Below are 5,764 nucleotides of genomic sequence, written 5' to 3'. Positions count from 1 at the left end.
AGCTTCTCCCTTGCTTGGGAGTACCTTATAAGCAGGGGAGCAGCTGGCACAGAGGAATGGGCTGCAGATGGTAGGTCCCAGCATACAGTGCACCATCTTGATTCAAACAGGCAGCTCAAAATGGAGCTGAGGCCTCCCACCCAACCTGCAGATGAGGGCAGCCATGGGTCACACTGTAGAATTCCATGGATTCCGCTCGGTCCGCCCTGTTGTAGAGATGTGTTTTCCTTTAGAAAAGATTAATCAGAGCCAACAACTCTCTGGCATTGGCGTCTACTTTTGTTGCAGCTTTCGTTTTCTTTCTGAGGGGAATATATTTGCATTTCAAAAACGAACAAAAAGACTTCTTTTACGTGACTAGGTAACAATGTTACTCTCCACCAAGAATGAGGGAAGCTGTACACAGCTATCCAGCTGTGATATGGAATTGCTGGTCGCCACTGTTAAAATGGTAAATACTATAAGGAATCAGTATTGGCAGAGGGTTGAGCAAGTCCGCCTATGAGGTCTTTTTTATTAAAATAAATTTAAAACTTCCAGATGGTTGGAAAGGAGCATCAGAATGAGCCTGTGGGTGGGGGGAAAATGTTGGCACTCTGCTTGCAGTCCACCAGCCATTCTTCTTCTCCCCCTCCCCCCCACTCAAGTCATCCATTTTTTCCTTCCCCCACCCAACTGGTGGCTACTCACACTCTGCCATCTTCCCTGCTCCATATGGTAAGTCATGTTCCCTGTTCCACAGAGCTTTAGGGCCCAGTCATCCAAGCCTTTACTCACACAAGTAAACCTTGCTCTTGTAGGCAGCCCCAGCATCTAAGCTATCTCATTGAAATCCTGGTGGCTGTTCAGATGGGTGAGGATTATTTTGATGAACAAGGCCTTGCAGGAATCTGACAGAAACGAGACAGAGGTCCCAGCTGCAATGTAAAATCTACTGTGTCAGGAGCTGTTACGATATGTTGTCCCATGACACAGCTCAAACACAGTTTGGTGTTGCAGCTTGTCATAGATGGGACCAAACCATGTCTGAACGCGTTCACAAATCAAGCTACAGTCTTAGGGCTTATCTACACTTACCCTGCGCCACTGTAGTGTTTCAGTGAAGATGCTGGCTATGCCAACAGGAGGGCTTCTCCCATCAGCATAGATAATCCACCTCCCCGACAGGCAATAGCTAGGTCGATGGGAGAATTCTCTCGCTGACTTAGCCCTGTCTACAGTGGGGTTTAGGTAGGTTTATCTATTTTGCTTAGGGGGTGTAGATTTTTAACACCCCTGAGCAACGTAGTTATATCAACCTAACTTCCTAGTGTAGACCAGGCCCTAGACTTTACTATTTGCTATAGCACAATTCTGGAACACAGTTCCTTGGAGCTGTTGTTTGAGGCTGTCTGGCTGCAGAGCCAGAAAGAGAGCACTGCATCAGTTACACATACAGTAGAACCTCAGAGGTACGAATTGATCGGTCAACCACACACCTCATTTGGAATCAGAAGTATGCAATCAGGCAGCAGCAGAGATCCCCCCCCCCACAAAAAACCAAATATAGTGCTATTACTTGCAAGTACAGCAAGTACTGTGTTAAATGTAAATTACTAAACAAATAAAGGAAAAGCAGCACTTTTTCTTCTGCATAGTAAAGTTTCAAAGCTGTATTAAGTCAATGTTCAGTTGTAAACTTTTGAAAGAACCATAATGTTTTTTTCAGAGTTACGATCATTTCAGAGTTACGACCAACCTCCATTCCTGATGGGTTTGTAACTCTGAGGTTCTACTGAAGTTTCTTATTCAGAGTGTTTACTTTGCAACCACAACAGCTAGAAGCGGGGCCCTCAGAGAAGTCCTGGAGCCGTATTCTGTCCCATTCTGGCTCACTTAGGCTATGTCTACACAGGGATAAAAAAAAAACTGTGGTTGGCCTCGGTCAGCTGACTCGGGCTTGCATGGGTCAGGACTCTGATACTGAAAAAATCGCTGCATAGATGTTCAGGCTCGGGCTGGAGCCCAGGCTCTAGGACCCTGCAAGATGGGAGGGTCCAAGACCTCAGGCTGCAGTCCAAGCCCAACATCTACATCATACTTAAACAGCCCCTTAGCCCGAGGCCCACGAGCCCAAGTCAGCTGGCACAGCCAGCTGCCGGTGTCTAACTTCAGTGTAGACATACCCTTAGAGCTCTGAGCAAGGAGCTGAGGAAATTGAACACCAAAGGCATAAACAAATCCACAAATAATGCTTAAGTCAATAAGAGTGTCTGAAATCTTCAGGGGCATGATAATTTATTTCTACAGCTGGTTTAAAAAGTTCATCACAGCAGAAGCAAATTGGAGAAAGGCCAGAACAAAGGAAAGGAAGCAGAGAGTTGTGATAAAAGCAGAGGAGAGATCGGGGTTTGCCACTCATGTTTATTATCCACCTGTGTCCTGCAAGGCTAACTTGCAAGTTGCTAGAATTCCTCTCTGCATTACAAAATCATCACATCATGACAGAACATCCAGTGGCAATGTAAACATCAGGGCAAGTTATTGTGCAATAATCTCTCTAAGGTGACTCTCAATAATACATTATAGTTGTTGGCATATTTAGTGGGATAACTCACATGATTGGAGTACTGTCATGGATGGATATAAACTGTTCAGGAAGGATAGGCAGGGCAGAAAAGGTGGGGGAGTTGCGTGGTATGTAAGAGAGCAATATGACTGCTCAGAGCTCCAGTATGAAACTGCAGAAAAACCTGAGAGTCTCTGAATTAAATTTAGAAGTATGAACAACAAGGGTGATGTCGTGGTGGGAGTCTGCTACAGACCACCAGACCAGGGGGATGAGGTGGACGAGGCTTTCTTCCAGCAACTAACAGAAGTTGCTAGATCACAGGCCCTGGTTCTCATGGGTGACTTTAATCACCCCGATATCTGCTGGGAGAGCAATACAGCAGTGCACAGACAATCCAGGAAGTTTCTGGAAAGTGTAGGGAACAATTTCCTGGTGCAAGTGCTGGAGGAACCAACTAGGGGAAAAGCTCTTCTTGACCTGCTGCTCACAAACAGGGAAGAAATAGTAGAGGAAGCAATAGTGGATGGGAACCTGGGAGGCAGTGACCATGAGATGGTTGAGTTCAGGATCCTGATACAAGGAAGAAAGGAGAGCAGTAGAACAGAGACCCTGGACTTCAGAAAAGCAGACTTCGACTCCCTCAGGGAACTGATGGGCAAGGTCCCCTGGGAGAATAACATGACGGGGAAAGGAGTCGAGAAAAGCTGGCTGTATTTTAAAGAATCCTTATTGAGGTTGCAGGAACAAACCATCCCGATGTGTAGGAAGAAAAGTAAATATGGCAGGCAACCAGCTTGGCTTAACAGTGAAATCCTTGCTCGTCTTAAACACAAAAAAACAGCTTACAACAAGTGGAAGATTGGACAAATAACCAGGGAGGAATATAAAAGTATTGCTCAGGCATGCAGGAGTGAAATTAGGAAGGCCAAATCACACTTGGAGTTGCAGCTAGCCGGAGATGTTAGGAGTAACAAGAAGGGTTTCTTCAGGTATGTTAGCAACAAGAAGAAAGTCAAGGAAAGTGTGGGCCCCTTGCTGAATGAGGGCGGGAACCTAGTGACAGACGATGTGGAGAAAGCTAGTGTACTCAATGCTTTTTTTGCCTCTGTCTTCACAGACAAGGTCAGCTCCCAGACAGCTGCACTCTGCAGCACGGTATGGGGAGGAGGTGACCAGCTCTCTGTGGAGAAAGAAGTAGTTCGGGACTATTTAGAAAAGCTGGACGAGCACAAGTCCATGGGGCCGGATGCGCTGCATCCGAGGGTGCTAAAGGAGTTGGCCGATGAGATTGCAGAGCCATTGGCCATTATCTTTGAAAAATCATGGCGATCGGGGGAGGTCCCAGATGACTGGAAAAAAGCTAATGTAGTGCCCATCTTTAAAAAAGGAAAGAAGGAAGATCCAGGGAACTACAGGCCAGTCAGTCTCACCTCAGTCCCTGGAAAAATCATGGAACAGGTCCTCAAGGAATCAATTCTGAACCACTTAAAGGAGGGGAAAGTGATCAGGAACAGTCAGCATGGATTCACCAAGGGCAAGTCATGCCTGACTAACCTAATTGCCTTCTATGATGAGATAACCGGCTCTGTGGATGAGGGGAAAGCAGTGGATGTGCTATTTCTGGACTTTAGCAAAGCTTTTGATACAGTCTCCCACAGTATTCTTGCCAGCAAGTTAAAGAAGTCTGGGCTGGATGAATGGACGGTAAGGTGGATAGAAAACTGGCTAGATGGTCGGGCTCAACGGGTAGTGATCAATGGTTCCATGTCTAGTTGGCAGCCGGTATCAAGTGGAGTGCCCCAAGGGTCGGTGCTGGGGCCGGTTTTGTTCAATATCTTCATTAACGATCTGGAGGATGGTGTGGACTGCACCCTTAGCAAGTTTGCAGATGACACTAAACTGGGAGGAGTGGTTGATACGCTGGAGGGTAGGGATAGGATACAGAGGGACCTAGACAAATTAGAGGATTGGGCCAAAAGAAATATGATGAGGTTCAACAAGGACAAGTGCAGAGACCTGCACTTAGGATGGAAGAATCCCATGCTCTGCTACAGACTAGGGACCAAATGGCTGGGCAGCAGTTCTGCAGAAAAGGACCTAGGGGTTACGGTGGACGAAAAGCTGAATATGAGTCAACAGTGTGTCCTTGTTGCCAAGAAGGCTAATGGCATTTTGGGTTGTATAAGTAGGGGCATTTCCAGCAGATCGAGGGATGTGATCATTCCCCTCTATTCAGCACTGGTGAGGCCTCATTTGGAGTACTGTGTCCAGTTTTGGGCCCCACACTACAAGAAGGATGTGGATAAATTGGAGAGAGTCCAGCGGAGGGCAACAAAAATGATTAGGGGGCTGGAGCACATGACTTACGAGGAGAGGCTGAGGGAACTGAGATTGTTTAGCCTGCAGAAGAGAAGATTGAGGGGGGATTTGATAGCTGCTTTCAACTACCTGAAAGGGGGTTCCAAAGAGGATGAATCTAGACTGTTCTCAGTGGTAGAAGATGACAGAACAAGGAGTAATGGTCTCAAGTTGCAGAGAGGGAGGTTTAGGTTGGACATTAGGAAAAACTTTTTCACTAGGAGGGTGGTGAAGCACTGGAATGGGTTACCTAGGGAGGTGGTGGAATCTCCTTCCTTAGAGGTTTTTAAGGTCAGGCTTGACAAAGCCCTGGCTGGGATGATTTAGTTGGGTTTGGTCCTGCTTTGAGCAGGGGGTTGGACTAAATGACCTCCTGAGGTCCCTTCCAACCCTGAGATTCTATGATTCTATGATTAAAAATGTGCCCTGCCATACAAACTCAATGTGTCATGAATTCAGTAGTGTCTTGGCTTTGCAATCATCACAGCATAACCATATGGATCCAGATCCTCAGCCAGTGGAAACTGACTTCAATGGAGCTACTCCACATTACACCAGGTAAGGATCTGGCCCAAGATCTCAGTGCAGAAGGTTTTAATCTGATCGAATTAAGGCAGGTGACAATCCCATCAGGTACAATCGTAAACACCATAGTGGTAAAAAGAGAATTGTGAACTGCCCAGAGGAGAGACGGGAAAAGACGCAACATTATGTGGGGCAGTGCTGCATTGACTTCAACACAGAGTTACACCAGCAGGGGATCTGGCCCCTGTCTACAGTTCCAGCTACAGCCAACCTTCAGAACAACACACAGCTCAGAGCTGGGATTTGCACTCCTACTGATGAATTTTTAAT

This window comes from Mauremys mutica, chromosome 8 (genome assembly GCF_020497125.1).
Source record: "Mauremys mutica isolate MM-2020 ecotype Southern chromosome 8, ASM2049712v1, whole genome shotgun sequence".
Lineage (NCBI taxonomy): Eukaryota > Metazoa > Chordata > Testudines > Geoemydidae > Mauremys > Mauremys mutica.
Note: the sequence above shows the minus strand (reverse complement) of the source record.